The following is a 14,385-nucleotide window of genomic DNA, read 5'->3' as shown; positions in this document are numbered from 1 at the left end:
TATTTGAAACAAAGCGGGGAAAAGTTTTGTCTCTCTGGAGCACATTTTAAGAACTTTCTAAAAGTAAACAAAAAAGAAAAGATGTCGGAGCTGGGCAAAAGCAAGCGGAGAAGAAGGGAGGGACTTCCGTCTGGGCGTTTGCTTGTGTGCGAGAGCTGGCTGTTGAATGTTTGGACTGTTTATGGCTGTGAATCCGACGGGAGTTTTGTAAAACGGAAAAGTTTGAATTGTGACAGCGAGAAGTGCCTGACAAGCGCTTATATAAGTCAACAATTGCGAGGAGGACCCATAGAGAGTTTGGGAGCGGATATAAAAGCGAAAATGAAATTAATACCATTCTCAAAACTGGGGACCTCCGGTAATGGCATGAAAAGAAGAGGATTTATAGTGCATGAACTGAGAGTATTAACAACAACCCGAAGGAGAAGACAACAGAGGAAGCTCCTCCACGTCAGCGATAGTAAAAGTACCCAGCACGCAAAGAAGCGGTTCTGAATGTGCACAGAAGAGATTTTTTTTATTAACAGAAAGTCAAAGGAACATTACTAACATATTAACAGAGAACTACATGTGACAGGACTAAGAAAAGAAGTTTGACAACACACAGAAGAAGCCCAAGAAGATTAATTGGACATTACTAACAGTTTAATTTACCAGTTTATATATCTCCCAGCTTTCTCTTTCTCCCACTGTCTACCCTTCCCATTTTTTCTTTTAAGCGAAATACCTCCCCTTTTTAGGGGAGCCAATAAAATTTTTATTAAAAAAAAAAGAAGTTTGAGGATTAAGTACAACGTATATAATTGTACATATCAAAAAGTTGCTAATTTTAAACCTGCTCCAGGGCTATAATACGCTATATATAATGCTTTGTCAGTGGTATCTGCTGTATAATTTCAGAACTGAAGTTGGAATTTCAGATATCCAACTGAAGCTAGGATTTCAAATATTCTAGACACTTCAAGGTTGTAATGCTATAGTTGTACTTAATATATGTCAGTGTTCCAGATAGTGTTAGGATTAAACTAGAGGAAACACTGAAACATTATGAATGGATCTCTAGCATGTTTTCATTTCCAAATAACATTTTGCTCCCTCAATCTGAGGGAATGCTTTTTCTGTCCACGTACCACTTTCCTCCTTTCAAATGTCACCTCCCCTTTTATTTCCTGCTTAGGAAAAATCATACTGGATCTCCTATTTCATTGCACTTTTATGAACAGCAGCTGTGGTGTCCCCAGTTTGGATTGGGACCCTGGTGCTGGGAGTTGAACCCTTCCTCTCCTGTACCTTTCCCTGATGTAAATAGGCTTCCTCTGGTTGCTTTTTCCTGGTTAAACCTCCCTCCCTCCAAATGCCCCCTATCCTCAAAAAGTCATTTTCTGAAGATTTAAAAGACCTGAGCATGGATTTCCAAAGTTTTACCCACCTTGGTATTGATTTGTGAACTAAGCATTTTTACAGGTTTTTAAAGTTTTGATCATCCTCAGTGGTTTTTCATGGGTAGAATTACTAAATGTGTTACAATTTTAAAGGTAGGAGGGGAGGAAAGCAGAAACACATTTAGGAGGGTACTGACAGACTGCTAAAGAAAGATGGAATAAAGGTCTATGTATAGAAGCAGGGAGGACTTGAAGTGCAGTCCTATGCAGAGTTATACCTTTCTAAATCCACTGAAATCAATGGGGTTAAAAGATATAAATTCATTTAGGACTGCACTGTTAGGTATGTGTACATTTAACATTGAGTCATTTTATATCAACTGAAGTATGAAATCATTCTGTTATGATTGTGTTATTCCTTCTTTATCATACAAGGTTTAATGAGCAAGGCAGATACCATTGTATGTTCAAATTGAATCTATATTTGTTAGTCTCCATTCTCCTGTGGAAACAGAAAAATTCCACTTTGTTAATTCAGCGTATTTCATGCCTCAGCACCTTCTTTTTTGGGGCCAATTAACTGATCAGAGTAAGTTTCCGTTGGAGTACATTTTCTGGCTCAGGATGGGAAAGCTAAATAAATTGGCGGAGGAGCAGGGCACATTGTCTGTCAAAAAATGCTTAAATATGTATTAAAATATCTAAACAATTTTTTGATATTGTAGGCAAATATTCAGTCCCTTGAAAGAGAGAAGAAACTGCTTGAAGATAAACTTCGGAAAGTTTTGGAGGTATTACTCCCAACAGTTTCTGATACCTTTAGGTGTTAAAAAGAAATGTGAAATTATTACTAGAAATCTGTATCCAAAGAATTTGAATGGTTAGTGCAAATCATTAATGTGAATTTCATCTACACTTCCATCTTACTGCTTCTTGGCCCCCTTTTGCTTCCGGAGGATGCCAAGTCACAAGTCTGTAGTGAGAATAGATTCTACAGTTTTCAGAGTTCCGCCATGAGGCTCTAGACTTCAGACCCAGAAACCAGTGATGGCTTCAGAATCATATTATGCCAGATTTCATGATTGTTTCCCCTCCCCCTCATATTGCTCTTCAGAGCAAAATCCTATTGATGATACTTTGATAAGCAGTTTAGAGAGGATTCATGATCTTTGTCGTGGTCTCTGTGCAGTCTCACACATGGGTTGGGCGGCTGCGCACGACCTCGACTGGAGAAACTTCCAGAGCTTTGCCTCAGAAAGCTTTTGGCGGGCTCTCTTCCCACCCTGGGGAGCAGGCATGTACTGTGCATGCCTGGAGCGGGGGAGAGAGCCGCCGAGAGCCGCCTCCCACTCAGTTCTTCTTCGACCGCCTGTGTATTCACACCTCAGCTAAGTATACATTTCTCTTTTTTCTCTTTCGTTCCCTTTTGTCTTCAACTTTTCTTGTTCTTATATATTAATTTTTTTAAAATACTTCTTTTTCTCCTTCTCTCACCCCCCCTTTTATTTATAGTGAGTGGGGTAGAGAACGTATGGGCAAAACAAAGTTTTTAAAACTGTGCCGTTATTGCCCAGCTAAACCTCCCTCAAACGACGGTCACGATTTGTGCCTGTTTTGTCTCGAGGAATCTCATAGAGTCGATACCTGTATTCATTGTGCTAGTTTTACTAGACAAGCTCGATGTAATAGGGAGACTCGCCTTAGGGCTGTGCTTTTAGAGGCAGCCTTGTGCCCTGCCATGGCTTCGACTGTTTCTAAAAAATCAGAATCCTCTTCGAAGGCACCAAAGTTAAAATCTATACGGCCTGAGGGTAAGAAAGTCAAGCCCTCGACATCGGCTTCGACTTCGGCTGTCAACCCAGTCGTCATTACTGGTTTAACGACATTGACCCCTGCTGTGCCTGTTGTACCTAACAAGTCCACTTTGCGGCCTCTGACACCGCCACCTATGCTCTCTTCAGCCTCTGGCCTCATTCCGCTGGGTCAATCTACGAGATCTCTTCCTGACTTGTCTTGTCACCGGGATTCTCAATCTCTGATGCCACACTCCCGTACCCTGATCCACCATTTAGAGGGCAAAGAGCATTCTGCTGGCCATTGATCTCGATATGATCGAAAGCGTCTTATTCGTCGCCAGTCACCTTCTCCTTCCGGATCGCCTTCTGATGATGAATACTGCTCTGATGAACAAGATCGACCAGATTACTATCCGTATTATTATCCGAGGTCTCCTACTCCTCATCGACACTGGTACGATCACCTTCGTCACTTCGAATGTGATGACCATCCACGCACTTTAGATCGCGCAAGACGATCTCGGTCCGTGACTTTGGCCCATTCTGTGGCCCCTGACCAGCCTCCTGACCTCTCGAGGCCTAGGGATGCCCCTAAGTGTTCTCTCCTAGAACCTGGGCTTCATCCCCCTGTTGATGACTCGATACCGGCTGATCTCACTCAACAATGGAGATCCTCCTCTCCCATGTTGATTTCTGACACCTCGGATTCGGCAGATATCAAACTTGATGTTTCGCACATCGAAGATGACCTTTGGCCCTCGGGGGTCTATTTCACCTACTGAATGCCCAAAAGCGTATCTGGAACTTGTAACCAGGTTGGCATCCACCCTTCAGGTCCAGGGTTCCACTGAATCCCCCGGCTGTGACTGATGTTGTTCACAAGCTTGTTCAGGCTGACCTCCCACCTTCAACGGTCCTGTCTCTATTGCCGGTCCACCTTTCCACCCTCAAGGAGACATGGGTTCATCCCGCTTCCATTCCCCAGTCGCCAAACGATACGAAGCTCTCTATAAGGTCCAAGAGAGCTCGGGGAAGTTGCTCCTCGAAAGTTCTTGTCTCCTCTGTCGGTCTCCGTCGTCATGCTTGGCTAAGAGGTACCTCTTTACAGCCTGATGTGAAATTCCGGATTGAGGGACGAAGGTCTCTTCCACTCTACCACTGACGAAGCCTTAAAGGCTGTCAATTATAGTCGGAAGCAGGCTCGCAACCTCGGTGTCTCAGCATCAACACCTTGACGCCGATACCATCCGTGAAAACCATATTATGCCAGACGTCAGCCATCTCCTGCGCCCACCTCCCATTGGAGACAGAGTCCCTATGACGCCTGTTATCCTAATAGGGTGCGCCAACAGGCCCTTAAAAAACCCAGCAGCCCAAGCAGTCCATTTGACCGCTTCGATTGCCTGCCATCTCCTCCATCTTACACCCCTCCTGTCCTGACCAGACTCTTTCCCTTTCTACAAAAGTGGGAAGAAATTTCAACCGATATCTGGGTGCTTACCATCTTACGGGTCGGGTACGCCATAGAGTTCATTTCGCCTCCCAACCGACCTCATTATATCATCACCCCCCCGGATCCTCTCCTCGATTCTGAGATTTCTGCGCTTCTAGCCAAAGGCACCATCGAGGTCATCCCGGAAGCGCAACAAACCCTAGGCTTTTATTCAAAATATTTCCTCATACAGAAGAGGGATGGCGGCTTCAGGGCCATTATGGATCTCTGGGATCTCAATCGGTACATTCGATGCCACAAGTTCCGAATGGTCATCCTACAATCTATCCTCCCATTGATTTCCCCAGGCGGCATGGCTCGCCTCTGTCGATCTCCTGGATGCCTATTTTCATGTCTCTATCCATCCACAGCATTGAAAATTCCTGCATTTTGCTGTCGGCAACGCACACTATCAATATCAGGTCCTCCCGTTCGGACTCTGCACTGCCCCGAGGGTTTTTACCAAGCTGATGGCTGTCATGGCTGCAGACCTCCATCGTCGAGGGATTGCCCTGTATCCCTATACCGACGATTGGCTTCTTGTTGCCAACACCAGCCAACACCAGCTCCTCTAAGACGTCCAAACCACCCTGTCTCTCCTTCGTGCCCTCAGGCTTTGTGTCAATCTAACCAAGTCATCCCTACAGCCTCTTCAGGCCCTTCAATTCCTGGGTGCCTGTCTCGATACAAACCTTGAGACCGCGTTTCTCCCAAACTCGAGGGCCTCTGACATACTTAATCTGGTCTCCCAGTTTCAGACCTCTCCCCGCCAGTCTGCTTGGTCCGTTATGAGGCTCTTGGGGCATTTTGTGTCTACTGTCTTTGTCGTCCGTCATGCCAGGTTGAGGATGCGTCCCCTCCAACTTTGGCTTCTCCATGCCTTTGACCCTCTCTGCAGACCGTGGCACAAAATCCTGTCAATCCCACCCCGTCGTTGACTCTCTCGCTTGGTGGTCTCACCCTCGCCACTTGCTCTCCGGCATGCCCTTTCGGCATCTTCCTCCACAAGTCTCAATCTCCACTGACGCATCCCTCTGGGGCTGGGGAGCCCAGTGTGGAATCCTTTCGGCACAAGGGACCTGGTCACCTCGCGAAGCCGTCCTTTATATCAATATCCTGGAGCTGCGTGCTGTTCAGTTAGGTCTCCGCTCATTTCTCCCTGTCCTTCAAGGCTGGGTCGTTTGCGTTGCCTCCGACAACACCACCACAGTCTGCTACATAAACAAACAGGGTGGGACAGCCTCCCTTCATCTTTGCCAGGCAGCTATTGATCTCTGGCAACGGTGCATCCACCACTCTATCACGCTCTCCACGATCCACATCCTGGGCGTTCAAAACATAGATGCCCCAGTTTTCGGACAACGAATGGTCCATTCACCTTCGATACCTGAAACCTGTCTTCCTCGAGTTTGGTTGCCCTGCCATAGAAGGCTTTGCAACTGCTCACAATGCCCGATACTCCTGCTTTTTCAGCTGTGGTCCACCATCCGCTCGGTCCCTCGGAGATGCCTTTCTCCACACCTGGACAGGAACCCTGTTTTACTTCTTCCCTCCATTCCCCTTGATCTCCAGGGTCGTTCAAAAGATTATAGCTGATTCGATGTCCTGCATCCTAGTCACTCCGTGGTGGCCGCACCAAGTCTGGTTTCCTCACTTCCTTCAGTTTTCCAACCAGACGTTCCGTCCCTTTCCTGTTGTTCCAGATCACCTCTCTCGGGCTCGAGGAAAGGTCCTCCACCCCGATCCCAGTTTCTTTCGACTGACGGCCTGGAAGATCCTGCACTAGCCTTCCCGCTTGAAGTGTCCGAAGTCCTTCTGAATGCCAGGAAGCCGTCTACCTGTGCCATTTACGCTCTGAAGTGGAAGAGGTTCCAGTCGTATGCTTCTGATCAGTCCTTTGACCCTCTCCAGTCATCTCTCCGTGAGATTTTTTCCTATCTTGTCTCGTTAAAGAATACTGGCCTGGCATACTCATCTTTAAAAGTCCATTTAGCGGCCATTTCGGCCTACCATCCCTTGATACAGGGATCCATGGTTTTTTTCCACCGCCTTACCAAGTCGTTCCTCAAAGGTCTCCTCTACCTCTGTCCCCTTAGGAAGCCTTTGGTGCCTTCGTGGAGTCTCTCTCTGGTTCTCACTCAACTGATGTCTAAGCCGTTCGAGCCCATGGCCACGGCCAAGTTCAGGTTACTCTCCTGGAAAACTGCCTTCCTTATAGCGATTACTACTGTGCGCAGAGTAGGGGAACTAGCTGCCTTTCAGGCTGATCTCCCCTATACAGTTTTTCATAAGGAGAAGGTTGTCTTTAGACCAGATCCTTCTTTCCTGCCTAAAGTCGTTTCTGCCTTTCATCTGTCCCAGTCGTCTGTCTTACCTTCATTGTTTCCAAATCCGACTGATGCACCTCAGAGAGCCCTCCACTGCCTCGATGTGCACAGAGTGCTCTCCTTCTATTTACATAGGATTCAGCCTATACGTAAATCTCCTCGGCTGTTCCTCACCTATGGGCCCCCTTATGTCGGGGACCCTATCTCCTCTCAACACTTGTCTAAGTGGGTGACTTCCACCATAGACCTTTGCTACGAGCTTGCATGTCAACCCGTTCCTACCTTTGTCACTGCCCATCCCTCTACACGGGCAGTATCGACATCCACTGCTTTCCTGGCTGGTGTCCCATTGGAGGACATCTGTGTGGCTGCTACATGGTCCTTAGCATCGACCTTTGTGACCCACTACGGACTCAACGTCTGAGCTCAACGGGATGCTGCATTCGGCCAGTCAGTGCTGCGATCTCTCTTCGCTTGACCCTGCTACGTCTCCAGGTAGGACCCATGGGTGTTTTTTCCTGCTGGTGATGCTGTATCTTAACCAGTATTCTTTGTGTCTCTTGCAGCTGCCAGCTCCCTCCTCCAACTGGTTCAGCTCTTGTAATCATCCATGTGTGGGACTGCACAGAGACCACGACAAAGATAAACAGGTTCCTTACTTGTAACTGATTATCTTCGAGTGGTCATCTGTGCAGTACCACAATCCCACCCAGCCTTCCCCACTGCTGGCATCTCCTATTCACCTTTCTTTGGCTTCATGGGACTTACCTGTAGCGGTCGAAGGAACTGAGTGGGAGGCAGCTCTCTCCCCCGCTCCAGGCATGCACAGTACGTGCCTGCTCCCCAGGGCAGGAAGAGAGCCCGCCAAAAGCTTTCTGAGGCAAAGCTCTAGAAGTTTCTCCAGTCAAGGTCGTGCGCGGGTGCCCAACCCATGTGTGGTACTGCACAGATGACCACTTGAAGATCATCAGTTACAGGTAAGCAGCCTGTTTTCCCCCCTCATTTTTTCTGGTGTCTATGGAGACTGTAACATTTAGTTTGACCCTCAGTTGTCTATACTTTGTGGTATATTGGTCATTATACAGTTCTGTGTGTGCCTTCTATACACTTATCCATATCTCTCTTCCCCACGCCACCAATTCACATTGGTCTTGGCCTGTTCTTGGTTGTTTGCAAGCCAAAGTCTTGGATGGGTATATAAAAGGCTTATATACTCCTCCTTTTCTGTGTAACAGTTGACACTCTGGGGGCTGACACATCATGGAAGCTCTGGGTGTCAGTCAGGTTATTTTCATGCAGAGGGTTTGTGCTGGTTTGGGGTTATTGGATTTTTTTTGGAGCTGTCATGATCTGGGCTGTGCAAGCAAGGCCTAGCAGGCCCAGGGAGCCTGAGTAGTGGTGGGAGGAGGCCCAGGCCTACAACTCCCAGAAGTCCCTGAGAGGTTTTGGCACCAATTTTAGCCAATCACAAAGAAAGGGGACTTATAATAAAAGAGCTGGTACAGAAGTAGAGCTTTCTTCCAAGAGAGCAGGGCCAGAGGGAAGGCTACTTCTGGGAGAGACCCTCACCCTGAGAGGAGGAGGAGTAATAATAATAATAATAATAATAATAATAATAATAATAATAATAATAATAATAATAATAATAATAATAATAATAATAATAATAATAATAATAATAATAATAATAATAATAATAATAATAATAATAATAATAATACCTTTCGATTTATTGATCGCTCATCCTGCAGAACTGCTGGCTCTGAGCGATTTACAGTGAAGGGTGAGTAGACCCAGGCCTGACTAAGACAGTGAACTAGGGACTGTGAGTTTAGTTGCATTAGGGCATTTGGTTTCTTTTCCCTTCACCCACTTTTCGTTATTGTTCTTGCACCTTGTTTGTTTCCCATATTGGGCTGACCTCCTGTAAAAATAAACCTTTTATTTGTTGTTTGCTCTGCCTGGTCCTCACGCCTATTATTTGGCCAAATAAAGGAGGGTGCTCTGGGCCCTCTCAAGGGATCCTAAAACCAGAGTGGTGGCAGAGTCAGGTGACACCCCACCTGAGCCGTGACAGGAGCATCTGTAAGATTTCATCCACTTCTGTGTCCCACCCCCCAACTTTGCTGCAATCTATCTCAAACCTGGTTCTGTCCCCAAAAGATCACAGTCAAAACACGTTTGCATAACATGGATGGGAAGGTATATATTTTTGCAGGTCCCACACACTTCATTACAGGTCGCACTGTCACAATCAGTCACTGCCATACTCGGTCACTTGGTCTTGGTCCATTCCCCTTCTTATTACAGTTCCTATCCCACATGGTTTTTGTTCATATAGATTCCATAATCCTGAATATAGCCTTTTGGTGGTCAGAGGACCCCTCCCCCCCAATTTTTCACCAGTGAAAAAAGCTGATTGGATCCAACCCTGTATCCAAAGTAAGATTAACATCTCTATTTATATGAATGTCTCCATTTTTCAGACATACCCAAGCAAATATTAACAGTTACATTTAAATGACTGAATAGTGATATTTTTGAGAATCACAATGTGTATTTGTCAACATTTATAGGTAAATGTTAACATTCATAAAACTTTAGACAGCTATTCTTATATGACAAGAACTTAAAGACTTTGAAATCAGATGTGGTTGCTCTACACAGTTATGGTGTGAATTACAAATTAGGTTAAAGTACATGTTGTGTTTAACTTTTTTAAAATAGGAAGCTGATGTGAATAAGGGTCACCCTGCTGAAATACCCCCAGATATTCCAGATTGGGAGTTCCCTTATACAGCTCTTGAAGGACATGAAAAAGATTTATCTAAGAAAAGCAAAAAAGGAGCAAAACTTAAAGGCAAAGCATCTGTTATTGATGGAACAGTTCAGAAAGTAACGAAGTTTGACACTCTGAAAGCAGGTGAAACATTACCTGGAAAAGGTCAAGAAACTTCCACAGCACCCCAAGCCAAAGATGGTAAAGGCAAGAAAAAAGAAACAGATTTGTCTGAAATCGAACGTATCTCTCTTCATAAAGCGCCTTCTGCTGTTTCAGAAAAACTTCCAAAACAATCTGGAAAGTCTGAGATTGTAAGAAATCTTTATTATTATGTTGAATATTAAATATAGATTACTTTTTATAAAGCATCATTTGCAACTTTGCTACATATATTCATAGTTTTTCCCTAGGTAAATGTACTCATCTTTTTTTTTGAAGCTAGCTAGTTAAACTGCTATTAATATATGTAGCAAGCAGGCAGCTGAAAACTTTTGTTAAACAGAGGATGGGGATGGGGCAGGCGGGGGGGGGGGAGATGCCATTGAGTCAACCATTCTGAATCAAGCCAGTGACTAATATCCTATCTGAAACAGAATCCAAATGTATTTATTTATGTTAACAATTACTCTTTCACTTTCCACCAGAGTAGATTGCGGTGGTGGCTTACACCATCATTTAAATTACGGCTGCTAAGTATGTTACGGATTGATCAGTTTATAGTGTGGCCACTGCAGTCTCTCTTAGAAGGCATGCTTGACTGCATTCGATAGTGCTGCTTAAATGTATTGAAGGCTAGGATACAGGACCTTCATTTTGATGGTATGGAACTCTTTAATTCACAGATTGATGAGGCTTTAGAGAAAATCCATAAGAATCATTTTACACCTGGACTTTAGGTGTCACACCTCTCCATCAGCCTTCTTAGAGGCCAGTTTCATATTCCAAACCATACACCCCTTATTACAAAGCTCCTATATATCACCCTTTCCAACATCAGTTAGGGTATAAAAAACAATATATGCTTCCACAGGGCCAACCCAGAAGAAAATCAAGATACCAGTCCTCTAAACCCTGCCATCCTTCACAGAAATAGGGTTTCAGACATTCTTCTTATCTCTGTCCCAGTGCCTTTATAGCTACATAAGCACCTGACCTTTTTCTTCACAACTGGAGGGACCAACTAAGGGATTTGCTTTACTGTGGTATAGGAGTACCCCTTGGAGTTCAGGATCAGTCCATTATGCCTTGCCCTGATGCCAAGTATTCCCTCACCATCTCCACAGTTTTTATAACCAAGGCTTTTATTCAATAATATGAATACATTGAAACAATACAAAAAATTGTATATTTTTAATATACAAAAAGCAGGGTGGCAAGTGCCCTATATTAGACCTAAGGAAATTAAACAAGTTCTTAATAATGAAAAAGTTCAGGTTAGGTGTCATTTCCCTTTGTTGCAACCAGGAGGGTGGTTCACCGTTCTGCCTTTCAGCCTTGCCACCACATCGAAAGTGTTCACAGAAGTTATTGCAGTGATGGTTGCTCACTTATTTATTTATTTATACATTAGACTTTATATCCCGCTCGAACCCCTTTTCAGGGGTCTCTGAGCGGCTTACAGGTCGGTGCTAGTCACCATTTATATTATTTCCCTGACTACGGCCACATTATAGGAGGGGGTGGGACAGCCCTACCAGCACCCAAGTGGCAGCGGCTCTTTTTCCTGCTTCTTTAGGCATTCAGTTGTTTCCTCTAGACCGTCTTCCCAGCGGGACGTCTTCTTTGTGGCGCTTTTTCCGGCAGGTAGCTGCATTTGGCGCGCGCATTCGTTCCTCCTGGCCCCGGCTTGTGTCCTTCCGGCTCCGCCGCACCTGGAGATGACGTCCTCGCGCGCTTCTTTTTGCTACTGACGACGGCTGCTTCGTTGTTTCACTGCTGGCCACCAGGGATCACTTTACTGGTTTTCTGTCGTCGCGCCTCACCATGAGAAAACAGGGATGGAACATCTTCCCATACCTTCCCATAATCATCATTTTGTATTCCAGAACCTAGCTGATGTCTCTGTGCTTTATTTTAGACACTTTGAATCAGTTAGGTCTTAAGGTTAGCTCAGAGAAATCAAACCTAGAACTTGTCCAGCCAGTCAGTTTTGGAGGGACTGTGCTAGTTTTGGTCAGACCTGAAAGCAGAGGAATTCTGTGCACTGGCTGCTTGAGGAATAAGTTCACACTGAGGCTCATTAGTTAGAGAAGAAGTAGAAGTTCTTTATTGTAAGGGACTCTATACTTGATAGGAAAGACAGAGGAAAGATTTCTATCTACCTAAGCTATGATGGAGAGAGATTGTAGAAAGCATGTCCAGCTGTCATGGTGGACAAAGGGAGAGAAAGACAATGGATTGACAAGAAGGAAGGAACTCGCAAGAGTAGTATTCTGAGTAATAAAGGGACAGTAGCAGTAGGACAGGTCAGGAAGCACCCTATCTAGCCTTCACTGACTCTCTGCTGCCTTCCCCTGAGGCCTCTCCGATGTCTATAACAGCTTTAAGCAACATTGCACCATCCATAACTTCAAAAAAAATAGCAAAGTCATTTTCCCCACTGGAGAGGTTACAAGCCATTCATTCTCAAGCGTATCAAATGCCGTTTTCAATCTGATATCCTAAGCCAGAAATTGCACTGCCATATGGCTTCTATTTACTGAAAGGATCTCGTTCACATATCAAGTAGTAACAACGAATGTCTTCCTCATGAGATGAGGGGCACACTGCATGCATCTAACATCCAGTGGTCTTTGGACTCCTGTAGAATCCCTATTGCACATCAGCATCTTGGAACTCAGGGAAGTCTGTTACGTTCTTTGAGCCTTTCAGGCTCTCCTGCAGGGATTCACTATCTAAGTAGCAACAGAAAAACCACATTTGCCTTCTGTCTGAACAAATGGGGTGGCATGGTCTCAATACTTTGCCGTGAGGCTATGCAGCTTTGGAAACGGTGTACTTCTCATTCAAGCATTTCACACTGCAGGTTCATAGAACCTCCTGGCACAGTTTATCCTCCACTTCTGTACAGGTCTGCTTGGCTGCAATAGTTTGATTTGTGTCCATATAGGAGAAAAGTACATTTTTGCCTGTCTGTGTTTCTCTATAAAGATATGTTCAGAACCTTTCAACCTATGCCCCCCTGTTCTTTGCGGATCTTAACTGCTACAATGGTCTTTCTAGTCACAATCATATTGGCTTACATAATCAGTTAATTGCAAGCACCTGGGCATAATCCTCCTTTTCTAAAGATCGATGACAAGGGTGGTCCTTTGTGTATGCCTCGAATTCCTTCCTGAAGTATTTTCTTTATTCAACCTCAATCAGGGAATTTCCAAGACCAATTCTGGGTATAAGCGAGAACTAAGAGACTTAGCATGTGTAGATGCACACTTTTTCAAATACATTGAAATAGATTTCCTCAAATGTTACATATAGGTAGGGGGGGTTGGTTGCCAGGAAAGGCTAATTAGAGTCAAGATGCATAGCCAGACCGGAGGAGGACGTCACCTGTGTATCAGACCGCCTGACGGCCTAAGTGCCAGGAAAAGAACAGCTAGCTGCCGGGAATGGAGCCGAAAAAGAACAGCCGAGCCGAAGAGACATCAGCCTCCACCTGGGTGCCGGTAGGCAGCCCCACCCATAGAATCAATGTGGCCTTAGTTAGGGTTCAATGTGACTAGCACCCCACATGTAAACCGCCCAGAGACCCCCACGGGGGTTAGGGCGGTATATCAAATCGAAGTAATAAATAAATAAATAAATAAATAACGAGCAATAAATATAGCTAAGATTGGAATAACGTATTTGGTAAGACATGTGAATAGCAGTAAATTGGCATACAGATAATAAAGGAATTAACAACAGATGTGAGAACTAAGCTTGAGTTGAGTGGCACCTTAAAGACCAACAGTCTGTTTCAATGTGTCTGAGGAAGTGTGCATATACACATGCGAAGTCTCTCAGTTCACACTTATACCCAGAACTGAGCTTTGTTGGTCTTGGAGGTACTACTGGACCCACACTTAGTTCTCACATCTGTTTGTTAACTCTTGTATTTTTATGCTAATTTGCTGCCATCCATAGGTCTTAACAACTGCTTTAATCCAATCTAAGTTATACTTATCACCCAGTTACTTATGCATCTTGACTCTAACTAGCCCTTCCTAACAACTACCCCCCCACCTTCTCTTTACCTGTATGTTAGGCTTGAGGAAAACTGTTTCAATGTATCTGATGAAGTGTGCATGCACACCAAAACATATACCAGAATTAAACTTTGTTGGTTTTAAAGATGCCACTGGACTCAAACTTAGCACTACAGTGTTATAGCAGTCTGTCTGTTTCTGTCTGTTTTCTCCTCTTAAGGCTCAGCTTTCATCTTTTAAAAAGTCTCTGCACCCTTTTGTTGTGGAGATATAGGGAGAAAGGCATATCTTTACAATGAAAAGAGACAAGATAATTTTTTAAAAGATGGAAGCTAGGAATTCAGAGGAGGTAGCAGATATATTGTTACGTTATAACCATACGGTGATTTTCTGTTTTTTAAAAAAGCCAAAAAGGCCCT

Source organism: Gekko japonicus, unplaced genomic scaffold, assembly GCF_001447785.1.
Source record: "Gekko japonicus isolate JY-2015 unplaced genomic scaffold, Gekko_japonicus_V1.1 scaffold87, whole genome shotgun sequence".
NCBI lineage: Eukaryota > Metazoa > Chordata > Lepidosauria > Squamata > Gekkonidae > Gekko > Gekko japonicus.
This window is presented reverse-complemented; position numbering follows the sequence as displayed.